The 14,025-nt window shown below is 40.0% G+C and overlaps 1 protein-coding gene across 7 annotated transcripts in view; it reads right to left on the bottom strand.

The window, feature by feature from the left end:
• The window catches only part of RARB (retinoic acid receptor beta), a 704,914-nt gene that overhangs the window by 501,666 nt on the left and 189,223 nt on the right, over positions 1 to 14,025 (bottom strand). The window contains exon 3 of one of the 7 annotated variants that reach the window (XM_087430623.1): positions 1,340 to 1,448. The exons of the other annotated variants lie outside the window; for them this stretch is intronic. The gene's annotated coding sequence lies outside the window, so the exon portion shown is untranslated. The remainder of the gene's footprint in view (positions 1 to 1,339; positions 1,449 to 14,025) is intronic. 7 annotated transcript variants of the gene reach the window in all.

The following is a 14,025-nucleotide window of genomic DNA, read 5'->3' as shown; positions in this document are numbered from 1 at the left end:
AACTTACTCATCTTATAACTTCAAATTTGGACACTTTGACCAACATCTCCCCATTTCCCCCACCTTCTAGCCCTTGGCAACCACTGTTCTAAAATCTGGTTCTATGAGTTCAACGTTTTTCAATTCCACACATAGACGAGATCATAATTGTCACTAGTCTTTGAATGTGCGGTGGAGAAGCTGTGATGCATTAAAGATAAGAAGTTTGGTCAAAGAAGAGGGAAGAGTCTATTAAGAATTGACTGAGAAGGTTTTGTTGTTTAAAATTCTTCCCCGAACTCGTTTACCTTCTGTTGATTCATTTTCATTTACTTTAAAGGATTTCTTTGGACTGAAACTCTAATTAAAAAAAGAAATAGGAAAGCTTGAGAGATCTGCAGAACATCAGTTCCCCAGTCGGGATGGCTTGCGCTCCAAGTCTTTACACTCACACACGGTTTCTATTAAAGCCATTGAGAAGTACTTCTGAGCAGCGTCAAGCACATGTTTCCTCAGTAAGCCACAAAATAAAGTGCTATTAATTCTCACCAATATTCATGAAATGATTGCCTTTTATTGCATATGTCTGACCTCCTACCATTGTCTCGAGGCTTCTTACAACTTTCTGACCCATGGGTGAACCTCTTTGCATCTTAGGGAGTATACTGAGTGGTCATAAAAACATTCAAGGCTGCCTTCACTTATGAAGTTTAACATGTTATTCAGACAGAAATTATATCAATGTAATTATAAGTAATCTTTTTTTTAAAAAGGAAAGATCTGTAACATCTACTTTTCCTTCCCTCTCCCTGAACTCCATGGTAGGAATAAGATTTTTTTCTAGAGAAAGACATTCTTTTTGAATCTATTAATACGTCACTCCAAATTATCCTTTACTCTTCTACTTTTTTGATTCACTTCCAAGTCTCGTTGAAAGTGGTTTAAAAAAAGTTATTTTAAAAAAAACATATTATATTTTACATCTACTCTGACCACTCTCAGGTTACAAGCCTCTGAAGTACACTTGGCCTGTTGCCGGGTGTATTTATTACCATTAATAAATGAGTCGCTGGTGTAAGAATGCAAATTTTATGTGGCCCATGTATAAATGAGCCTGTTAAGAATGACCAGATACACATTTTATGTGACTGCTAAATAATCATGTCATAGAAATACAGCTTGTGAATTCAACATTAAAGAAAGAAATGGATTCGAATAATGTCAGAGTGAGTATTTGTCAAAACATGGTTTTGGTGAGTTAAGGCCATAAAACAAGGACAAAAGAAAGCATTCAGGTTAATAGGAAGAGAATGTGGAAGGCCAAGCTTACGACAATGGCCTCTGACGGCCACTCCCCTACCTTTATGTCATTAAATTATGAAGGACATCCAATTCACAAAACTGCTCGTATATTTTCAACATTTTCATCTGTGAAGACAGGAATTGGATGAGGACATCTGAAGCCGCGTCTATAGAGAGCAGAAAATGCTATCAGGTAGTGGGGACATGGTAGTGAAGGAGACAGATATGATCATGGAGCTCACATTCGAGGAGGGTGTGGACATTCAATGACTAATCATACAGTACATTATAGTTCTATACTTGTGTTAAGTATTATTTGGTGTCCATCAAGTGGCACAAACCAGAGTTCTCCAAATGACACTTCCATATCAAGCTGTCCCATCCAATAGAAGTCTAGGTATTAGTTTAATGTCATTTCTCTAGTTGGAGCATTGAGCAGCAGCTTCAGATAATGAGGAAGGGCTCAGATCAACTGGCCAAGGGGAGAGTCAAGAGCAGTCACTAGGGCATTCTGCAAAGCAAAGGACTATGAAACCCAAAACTACTGGGCATTGAAACACTGATACCATTCTAGAACATTTGAATGAGACAGAAGTTACTTAGTCTTGGTCTGGACACAGTTTCATAACTTAACCTTCATTCCCAATGCTTTCACTAAATATTGTAGTATCATCTCTTTAATTAGTTAGATCTCTAGGTAAACAAGTAGGGCTTGGGAGGGTTTCTTTGGCCATGCAATGTTTCAAAAGTATTAGAAATCACTGCCAACGCTTAAAAAATCAGATTTTACATAAACTACATATCCAATTTTTGTTATTTTTTTTTTAAATGGAAAGGTCTGGCAATATTCCCATATTAGCATCAATCAGCAGGAACAGAGTGGTGTTGACTTCCCTCTAAGATGGGAAAAAAAGTGTCATCTACTTTACCACAGTCTCTTCCACTCTCGATGTTATTACACCTTGGGGGATGGAAGAAGTGGGCTTCACTCACTGACTTTATATGCCCTGCCTTTGGAGGCAGCTGCTTTGTAAATTTCAAGCTTTAATTGCATCATTAATTCAGACAGTCCAGGTTTTTCAGTATTTTGCCTTCCTCTGTTCCACGGATGCTATATTATTACCTTTACTTTACTTAACATTTTATTCATTAATTCCTGCATTTCTGCAGCAGTTCTAACTCCACGCTAAACTACTTACACAATTATTTATTCGATAGATATTTACCTATTATTTTATACTAATTGGGGGTTTGTTATTAGTGCTGTTGAGTCGATTCTGACTTCTAGAGACCCTGGGTACAGCAGAGCAGAACCCTGCCCAGTCTTTTGGTGCTATCCCTACCTTCCAGCGCCATATCAGACAACGCTCCACTGCTATTCACAGGGTTTTCATGGACAATTTTTCTGGAAGTGAATGGTCAGGTTCTTCTTCCTAGTCTGGAAGCTCTGCTAAAACCTGTCCACCATGAGTGACCCTGCTGGTATTTAATATACTGGTGGCATAGCTTTCAGCAACTCAGCAACACTCAGCCACCACAGTATGACAACCGACAGACGGGTGTTGTCGTTTCCCGACCAAGAAACGAACCCAGACCTGGGTGGTGAGAGCACCCAATTTTAACCATAGACTACCAATCGGGGGTTGGGGGTGGGCAAATAGACATATAAGGCACAATCTCTGTCCTCAAGAACTCCAAAATCTAAAAGAGGAATTTAGAGTTGAGGAGAGTAGCAGGGATTTAAAAAATTCTGAGCTGGAGAGCCATGTATCAGACCATAAATTTTGATCTTCCACATTTTGTAGGAGGACAAGGGTGAAACTTTTTATTTTGTCATATGTCCTTCCTCTCAACTATATTCTGTCTTTTTTTTCCCCCCTTCTTTAAGGATATGAGGCAAGTTAATTGAGTTAGGAGGCAAAGAACAGAATATATATTTGAAAGCCAGATCCATGGACCTTGCTCTGCAAACTTTTCCAATGCAAGCTCTTAATGATAGTGTCAAAGGATTTAAATATTTAAATGTTAAATGGCAATCTTGAAAAAAAACTTGTGGAAAAAATGTATCAGTAGAAAAATTAATCCAATATGGAATGTTAGAGCTGGAAGAGACATTTCATTTTACAGGTAGGGAACTGAGGACTGGGTAAGTGACATCTCTCAGGACTTAGAGACAATTAGTAATAGCCAGATCTCAATCTCAGATTCAAACATCCCCAGATATTTTTCGTTTCTAAACATCAAATAGCAATACAGACCATCTGATAATCCCACTGCCCACCACCCCATCCATTTTTAACTTCTAAGGGGCAAGCAAAATCATAATAAAATTTTAATTATTCAATAAATTCAACAGATATTTATTGAGTTCTTTCTCTATGCCAGGCACTGTTCTGGGTGCTGGTGATACAGCATGAACCAAACAGCCAAACATTCCTGCCCCTGAGGAGCTCACATTCCAACAATGAGCTGTCTTTGAATCCAATCCAAGCTTACAAGACACTAGACAGACCTTAGACCCATAGCCCATTTACCTCTTAAGACTACTGTAACTATCTAGTGAGATAATGGCCAGGAAAAATGCTTTGTAAAAATCAAAGAGTTCTACAAACTTCTGTTGCATATTCTAACATGTCGATGACTGATTCAACTCATTTGGCCAGTCATGATATAAAAGAAACCATAGTAATTTATTCCATCCTCCTATGAACCACAAAATACTTCCGTTGGCTTCACCTTAACCCAAACCTGATGCAAGTCTGTTGAAAGAATGGTGGCTCTACTGACTACATAAAAAAAATCCAGAGAACTGAATATCATATCTCAATTCCATCACCACAGAAACACCCCAACTGAATAATTTGCTGCCCAAAGAACTCCACTTTTTTCCACTTCATTTTGTCAAATTTTTTGTCACTGCTTCCACAACATTTCAGACCACAAAATAAAAATGTACATGAAACCAACATTACCATAAATGCCCCTGGCCTTGCCAGTAGGGCTCACCTTCAGGACATCAGGAGAATGTCACCATTAAGTTGACTTTCTCCAGTTAACATCTCTTTCTCTTTTCCAAGCCAAGTAAAACCCTTCTGTGAGCAGTTACCTCTCCTTCACTTTCCATCCCAATCTACAAAACCATTTTGTCTTCCATCTAGCTAAAAATGATGTATAATTAAGTTGCCCAGTGGCCACATCTAATTTTCCACAAAATATCTGCAATGATTCTCCACTTTCCCCACTTTTCTCCAAAGACATCCCTACGTCCATACCTGCCTCTTCTTCAGACTGGAAAACTTCTAACAGGGACAAGAGTCAGGAAGCCAAAATCATCTACAGTGCCCAAAGTTCTCCCTCCAAATTAATCATAATGAAGGCAGCAAAGAAAACAGCTTCTTATCCTTTAGGTCTCAGATTTCAGCCCCAAATGGTTTCTTAGCTTTCCATAACTTTCAATAATGCATGAAACAATTATAACAGTATAATCCACTGTGTGCTTAGTTATTTAACATCCATGTCCACCTAGAATGTGAGCTCCAAGATCTTATCTGTCTCCTCACTACTGTGTCCCCATGGTCTAATTCCTGCCATATTGGAGGCATTTAACAAGTATGTGTAGAATTAAAGGAATTAATATATTAGGGAATGCATCATTTGATCGGTAAACTCCCTCTGAACAGGCTTACACAGAACAACATATTTTTCATCAACAGAATAAAAGGCTTCACTGATCTGGCCCACCACTGTCTTATTTAATTCACAGCACATTTTCCATTGAGGTTTGGTCTCAACTCCAACCATTTCCTGCTGCTACAACAGGATTCAACATTTTTAGTTTCTCACTCTACCCTGCCTCACCCTGCTTTGTCTCCTATGTATTCCTCAAATCAAAAGCAGAGCACATGAAATATGATACGTGGTCACATCAGCACAGCTTTATTTTGATGGATTTTTGTCAAGCCTGTACAGACAAGTGGAAAGAGATCTGAAACAGAAGCTGGGAAAATACTGCCAGAAATTATGTCAACAAATAACTTCAGAGTTTACCTTCCTATTAGTTCTAAACCTTTTAAGCAAAGTAGTTGCTCCTTTGTCTATAGGTCAAAGCCTGAACCTGAATTAGGGGGGAAAAAGGCAAAGCAAATCCCTAACAGAACATTTTTCATCCTGTGGTCTCAGAGATTAGATTTCTTTCTATTTTTACTTAAAACAACAGAGGTTTATGCCTCCTTGTCTTTCCAAATCATACCCAGAGGTTGGCAAGAAAGCTCTAGTTGGTAGTTAATATATCTCAAGTAATGTATCGATCACTCTTCATGCTTTCTTCTATTGTTCTTAAAACATAAGAACTGTCTCATTATGTTAAGAAAAAAAGGACAAGTTTCCACACTTAAATGCCAACCAAGGAAAGAAATCCCTGGGAAGCTAATAATGAAACAAAGGTGGTTTTCTTCAGCAGAACTGTGTGCGCTAAATTGCACTTTTATATGATTTTTAGGGCAATTTGCCACTTTCTTGGCACCACTTCATCACTTTCCTTCAGCAACAAAAAGAAAAAGAAGGGCCACAATGACCTATATATTACAGCTCTAACAATGTGTGGGGGTCGGTCTCTCCAAGCGTATGAGTCTGATTTAATAATGGATAGTTCATTTTCTTATTGTAGTTAGAGAAACTCGAGGGTACATCCTCATTCTCCCAAAGATTTTGCTTCTTTTCCCAGTTTGTCCATCATAGATTTTTCATCTTTAAATGTTATGAACAGCAGTGTTTCCATTGCATCCATTACATATGATTTCCAAGATGCCTTGACTTCCTAGGAAGTTCAACTCACAGAGCATCTATCAAATTCCCTCATCACAAAAATGGGGAAACTGAGGCTCAGAGACGTACTGTAACTTTCCTTCACCTATGCAGACCATCAGCGCTAAAAGATTAAATGGCTGTCAGGGTAGGTTATGCTTTAAAGTGGGGATGACAGTTAATAAATAGCTGAGTGAAACTGGAGAGGTTTATAGCCAATTTGAGCCTCATTTTTCCCATGTCTAAATGGGAAAATACCTACCTTGTTGGGTTGTTGTCCCTTACCATCTCTAGTGGTTTCAAAATGAAAACTGCCCCCCTGCCTAGAATGTTATTCCTTTCTCTCCTTGACTTGCTTTCTCAGTTGAGTACTACCTCTCCCTGTCTTCAAATTTCACATCTTTCCAGGAAGACTTCCCTGATTCTTCCAACCAAGTGAGGTCCACAGGCACCCAGGACGCCCCATACTCCTGCATCGTAATTTAACTACAAAGGTAATTAAATAACGTGTAGGGAATTTGCCATGTAATGTCTTCCTGCTCTACTTCCTAAGCTTCACGAAGGCAGCAAGCCTGTCTTCATCTCTGCTCCCTCTCGCTTGCGTCTCGCCCATAGGAGGTACTCCATCAGTACTTGTTAAATAAACACTACAGTACATATTCAATAAATGAAAGTCAGTGCTGGTGCTTCTTCCCGGTCCTTCTGGTTGCTGAGCCAAGTGACACATACTTGGCTATTTTCACCTCTCTTAGGTCAATCCATTTTTCTCTTAAAAAATGACTTAGTTCATGGTTTCTGTGTAGCGATAGCAGCTTCCTGGTGTCTGACGTTTTATCTCTCATTTCAGTGTGAACAAAACAATAGAGAAAAAGTCACCTCCGTGTTTAGCTCTTTTGGCAAAACAAACCTCCCTCCTCCCTTCTCCCCCCACCCAGCATTTGCCCTGAATTTGACTTCACCACAGTCTACATTAAGAACAGCAGCTAAACCTTCTTTGAAACTTTATTCACCATGGCCAACAGAAAAAAAAAAAAAAAAAGAGCTGGTTAAATTCCTTTAAAACGCGCTTTAATCTAGCTGGAATGCCATAAATTGCTTCCAGATGTGCACGATACAAAAGTCAATCAAAGCTATTTATACTGACACTCCGCAGTCCAAACAATCTGAAGCCAAATGCCATGTCTCCGCTTCAACGAAGCTATAAATGTCAGTTTTGTTGAATTTGGAGAGGTGTTGAAGAGTTCATGCAAGTCTGAGTTCTTGACTCTTTTAGAGCCAGCAGTAATTTTGAAAGGGGGGGAAATAAAACCATGATACACACAAACTTTTGTAAATCCCCATCCTCACAGAGCATCCCTGACACCTCTCATATACGATCTTGAAAGGACCACAGGTTAGAAGACAATACTCAGTTTTATAAGACAGAAGAATGTAGCTCTTGGACAAGACGCCAAAGAAGCCTAAAGAATCTGGCCAGATCCCCACACCCCGCCCTGAACACAAATAAGCACATTTGGGAGTCAGTTGGCTGCGTGGCTTGTAGTGATGCCTTTTTGACATTTTAGCAATCCCATTGCTCTCCAAAGCAGCCCTCCACACAAAAGCAGTTCATGCTGTTGGCACCCCACTCAGGTACCGGTGAGAGCACAGAGCCTGCGGTCCAGGTGGCTGGCTGGAGTTTCGTCACTCATAGACATTTGCTGTCTCTTTCCTCAGAAATGTAATCTCCAGACTTCTGCTTCTACCTTATTCAGCATAACATTCCCAGTGTCTGGCACACAGTAGGCCCCATAAATAATGTTGAAAGAATGCATATTTACAGGAAAAGATGACCTATAGGTCTAGTTGTTTCTTTTCAGGGATATACTTAATATAGATGAATTCAGAATAGAAATTCCAGACATTTACATGGAAAAATGGAGACAGCTTGGGCTTTGAGGCCATAGACATGTGGCTTCAAATTCTACCTTGTGGATTGGTGAGTGGTGTGACTTTATACATGTTTCATAACGTCTCTGAACCTCAATTCTCTCCACAGTACTGGGAACTAAAGATGTCTCTCTCACGCAGCTGTTGCAAGGATGTGGTTCTCGTTTCATAGTAGGCCTTTGGTGTTCATTCCTTTCTTTATGCCCCCGCAGCATTTCAAGTGTTTGAAAAACAAAAGGAACCAGAAACAACTCAAATTTGGAACCAGAAGTAATAAAGAATTCAAAAGTAAACACTAGTCAATTTTTGTCCACAGATTGGCATAGCACTTGGGTTGAACTATGTGAAATTTCCAGAATCTGCAAACAGCAATTTCATACAGTTGCCCCTACTATGAAGGATCATGTGAAGGACCATGTTACCACATTGATTGCCCTTCGTGGCAGTTAACTATTCAGTTACTGAATGAATAACCACCCTTGGTTGTTACAGTCACTGAGGCTCACAGGCTCTGGGTGTAGACCAGTGGTTCACAAACTACAGCCTATAGACAAATCCAGCTACTGCCTGTTTTTGTAAATAAAGTTTTATTAGAACACAGCCACACTCATTCCTTTATGTATTGTCTGTGACTGCTTTCACACTACAAGGGCAGAGATATGTCATTGCAACAGAAACTGTAGGACCACAAAGCTAAAATTAAATTATTTACTACCTGGCTCTTTTTTGCTGACTCTGTTTATGAACCTGGGATCTTGAGTTAGATTCTGTTTTCCTGTATCCAAATGCTGCAGCATGACTTCGTTTGATTTAACTAGGGAAGTTCCTTAACTCCCTTAATCTCTGTTTCTCATCCATAAGATGGAAATAGCTACCTTGTAAAGTTGAGAAAATTAGATAAAAAAATTTGGTGTTAAAGCACTCTGCACAGTGCCTGGCACACTAGGGTTAAATAAATTATAGCAGCTTTATCATTATCATCTATCAGTATTTCTTTACTTACAAGAAGTACCATATCACACGTGGAAAGATAAATGGCAAAAGACATGCAGCTTTTGTATCCGGGATAATTCAAAGTGGTGGGGGCCATGGCAATTGGGAGAGTTCTTTGTCTAAAAGGGGCAGCTGCCACTGAGCTCCAGCCACAGTTGTCAAACCAGTGTTTCCAGGTCTTTTGGATTTCCAAGAGACACTGGAGATTTAGACACTCCTGCAAAATCACCCATTTTTAAATGCTGGCCACTGATTAAAAATGGTTAAAATCACTCTGTGAGCCAAAAACAATATACGCAGTCTTGTTTTTGTTTTTATTATTGATGTTTGGCTAGATAAAAGAGAGACTGGAAGGAGGCAAGGGGAAGGACTTTTGTACCTGGCAGAGAAGTTGGCAAATGTTTGTGTTGGAGTTGATCAAGCATACCTTTGATCCACCATAAAAAACTGTTTGGTGAAGGTTTGCTCTTTGCACATCTACTTTTGTGATATTGAACAAAAACTCGCATCCATCTTCCTCTGCCTACAGAAACTACAATCCACACACTTTTTGAGCTACCCATACCCATTCAAGTATTTATTTTGTGCCTACGATGTGAAAGACACTGCATTTTTAAGCTAAATTGCAGAACGTTCTCCAAACCACAATGCTCTGGTCCTCCTGACACACACCTAGGAGACTGATATATCCAAGCATTCACCCTTGGCGCCCCATGGTGAGCAAGTGAGCAGAGACTCAAAAACACCCTCGGGCCACACAAGTTCTGCTCAGGGAGACTGCGTCTCACAGCCTCATCACAACGTGAAGATTTTAACAATCAGTAATCTGGAGACACAGATTTTACCAACAATTAAATTGTCTGCTCTTCACTTCCGTATGAGATGAGGTCTAGGAGAGACCTCCGTGTATTTTTTTTGAACATAAGTTTTTCAGTAATGTGAGTCAGAGAGCTACAGCTAACAAATATTTATTGTGGTATTTTGTACTGAGCCAACTTGGCTCAGCTGAAATTTGTTTCCCAGAACCCCTCTTCTCTGAATGGGTTCAAGTTATAGTTGGTCAAGAGTAATTGGCTGGGATCTGGAAGGCAGAAATGAAGCAGCGGTCATGACTTGCTCACATCCTGGTGTTTAGATGCGGTTCTGACTTGCCCTTACTCTCCTCCAGGGCCAGCTCTTCTTCTTGACTGGTGACCTTGTTGTTCAACAACGTCCTCAGGCTCCTCACTGATGCTTGGCAGTGAATCCACAAGGTGGGAGCTGCATAGACACAGCTTCCTTAGCCCTCCCACACAATTCCCCTTGCAATCCCATTTCGGGGACTGGAGGTGCTTGTGTCTCCAATTTACTGGTTGGTGACTTCTCTGATTCACCATCTCTCCCTTTCAGATTTTTACTTCCCATCTCCTCCCACAATTAAGCAAGATCTAATTCTTATGATAAATCCCTTGTCCCAAGAGTCATAGTGGGCTCTGCTTCCCTGACTGAACCCTGATTGATACAGCTCTCTTCTACAATAGGTGAGTGACGGCTACTTTGTCTCCACCCCTCTGCCTTCAAGTTCCTCAGGGGCCAGGACTCCCTTACTCCTTCTTAAGGTTCCAGAGCATCAAAATAGTATCTGTTCAATAAATATTGACTGAATAAAAGAAACAGAAACATTAATATGATCTGCACTATTAAACCATCTCTCTATTTCAAAAACAGAAGCACAAATTTTATTAGTAGCAAAAACCTAGGTGAATGCCTGGCAACCAGAAAACATTTAATAATTATTTGAGTAAGTGAGTAGAAGGAATGACTTAAGCTGATGAGTGATAAGTGACTTTTCAATTCAACTTAACAGGTTTCATTGAGTGCCGATGGGTTGCAAAATACTGTGTGCATTGCATGAGGTAATGTATTCCCCAACCATTGACAACTGGATTGTTTTCTTTCCAGTTGTTCCCAGTTGTATGATTGTAAACATGGCAACCATAATACAACCTTGCCCTTGTATCTTTTTTTTGTGTGTGTGAGGAAGATCAGCCCTGAGCTAACATCCGATGCCAATCCTCTCCTTTTTTGCTGAGGAAGATTGGCCATGGGCTAACATCCGTGCCCATCTTCCTCTACTTTTATATGGGATGCTGCCACAGCATGGCTTGACAAGCGGTGTGTCGGTGTGCACCAGGGATCTGAAACTGCGAACCCCGGGCCGCACAGTGGAGCGAGCACACTTAACCGCTGTGCCACCGAGCCGGCCTGTGCTTACATCTTTATGAACTTCTGTGAGAAGATTTGTAGGATAAATTGTCAGAAGCTGAATTGCTAGAAGAAAAAGGTGGGTTTAGTTGTAATTCCTGCCTGGGGCACCCCACCTCCCTGCCCCCTGCTGAAATACCCTCCCCATCTATGTTCTACCAATTTATGCTTCTACTAACAGTGTATGAAAGTGCCTGTTTCCCAAACATCCTACCCAACGCTATATATGATCAAACTTTTCTACCTCTGCCAATCTGATAGGGAAATAACGGCATGTCAATGTTGTTTAAAGTGAACACTGCTTTTGAATATGCAATAGTGCCTGAAGTTCTCACCTCTGCTTCACTTCGGATCCACATAATCGATCAATAAACCAATCTCATCTTGGGATGGGATTAACTTTATAAACCAACAAGGGATAGTTAGCATTTATGTAGCACTTCAACTAATGACTAGAACTGGCTTTGAGAAAAAGTGTTGCTGCTAATTATCATAGCCCATTGGGACATTAGTTTTTACTGTCTTTGTTTTAACATTCTTATATGAGTTAAGCGGAAGGTGTGGAAAGGCAGGCTCCATTATGCAGACTATGGGTTAATTAAGATAAATAAGACAGTTCATTGATTGCCGATGTCTTTTACAATGCAATCTCAATGGTGGCTATTGTCGCCAACATTGGCTAGCGTTAGTAGCAGAGAAAAACAATTAGTACATTTGTGAATTATGGCCCTATTAATATTTTTTCTGGAAAGAAAATAATTTTAGCTTAATTGATACTTTGCCTTTATTACAGGGTTAGTAAATGGGTGTGAATGTTTAGAGAAAAAAATCCTTCTAATGGCTTTAATCGGGACAAAATCTCTGAGGAATAATAAATTATTAACTACAACAATAGAACGTGAAGAAAAGTCAAATTTATTAATTGTCTTATTGTATTTTTCCCAATGTGGATTCTATTCAGGCCAGGCTTAGGTTTTTTGGTTTATTTTTAGTTTTTTTGCAGTGACATTAATCCCCTAAAACTGGAGTTAGAGCCTAGAACAAGTATATAAAGACATGGAATTATTTACAACTACCCTTTTTAGTTGTTCTTACTTCGTACAATAGTAAGACAAAAAGTTTGATATTCTCAGCTGTGGTTAATGGAAACAAGTCTGTTCAGGGACAATTCCCTTTCTGGTTGCTACCACAAGTGCCTGTTACCTAGTAGGGGAGGTTGGAGAGAGTCTACTAGGGAAGAGAAAGCTGGAGGTCAACAGAGTAGGAAAACACCAATGAAGCTATTTAGTCTCTACGGCATTCTCTTTGCCATCATATCTTCTTCTCCCCAAATTCCCTATATTCCAGATATCAGCAAAAGGTCTGTATTTGCAAGTGGGTGACGGTACTTTTATCTTTTCATTAAAACAACCAGCTCTCTTCCCTTGGGAATTTGTAGGAAAAACTTACAGGCTAGGAAGAGGACAACAAACCTAGCTCAGGGCCCGGCCCATGTGTTTGTTTCCCAACGGTTTCATAGTGTGAGAATTGACCTGTGTGTGTAAAGTGGCATTGTATTGGTCCAGTGGTTCTCAACGTGAGTTCAGGGGGAAAGGGGGAAGCAATTCTGGCCCCCAGGGGACATTTGGCAATAGCTGGGCACATTCTGGTTGTCCCAACTTGGTGGGAGGGGGTGCTACAGGCACCTAGTGAGTGGAGGTCAGGATTACTGCTAAGCATCCTATAATGCCCAGGACAACCCTTCAACAGAAATTATCATGACCAAAATGCCAATAGTGCTGAATCAAGAAACCCTATTGTAGCCCATCAAAATCAAGGTTTTATATTCCCATGATAGAAGGTGATTGGGAAGAAGCATCCAGAATAAAAACTTCAGGATGAGAATATTCGGAGACTGATTTTCTCCCGCATATCCCTATTGAAGGGGGAGAGGTTTTTGTTTTTTTTGCTATATATATATATATATTTTTTTGTTTTTTATATATATATATATTTTTATGTTGTTATATATGTGTGTGTATATATATATATATATATATATATATAATTTTTTGGTGCGGAAGATCAGCCCTGAGCTAACATCCAATGCCAATCCTCCTCATTTTTTGCTGAGGAAGATTGGCCCTGGGCTAACATCCATGCCCATCTTCCTCTACTTTATATGGGATGCTGCCACAGCATGGCTTGATAAGCGGTGTGTTGGTGTGTGCCCAGGATCCGAACCTGTGAACCCCAGGGTGCTGAAGCGGAGCACACGCACTTAACCACTGTGCCAGTGGGCCAGCCCCCATCCTATACCTGAGTATCTAAAATGTACTGAGGACAAACTAGAAAAAATACCCCAGGGCCCTTGCTCTCGAAGAACTTACATTTAGGGTTACAGGAACCAGACAGACACATTTGGTAAATTCAAGAGAGCTCCAGAACATGACACAAGTAAAAATCAGCTCTCCAGCAGGGCCTAGATATTCTCCACAGCTCTTCCGAAAACTTCAGGACTTCCTCAAAGTTATGTCACAAAACATCAAATGTTCCCTTAGGCACTCCAACTGCAAAAAGCTGAATTTTTTAGGCCCCAATTTATTTATTTTAATAGTTGCCAGGAGGAGGCATAAGATAATTATAAACTTTTACTAAATTAAACCTCAAGACTGTTTTCCTCACTCAAAAATTTGTTAAACATCATTGACATCATTGTGATTAAAAGGCCAGAGATATCAAATTTTTAACCAAAACCAAATCTACGGAAGAATATGGCATTAAATGTCCAACACT

The sequence above is a fragment of the Ceratotherium simum genome, chromosome 5 (genome assembly GCF_057802395.1).
Source record: "Ceratotherium simum simum isolate JZ-2026a chromosome 5, ASM5780239v1, whole genome shotgun sequence".
NCBI classification, from domain to species: Eukaryota; Metazoa; Chordata; class Mammalia; order Perissodactyla; family Rhinocerotidae; genus Ceratotherium; species Ceratotherium simum.
Note: the sequence above shows the minus strand (reverse complement) of the source record. Positions and strands in the feature narration are given on the sequence as shown.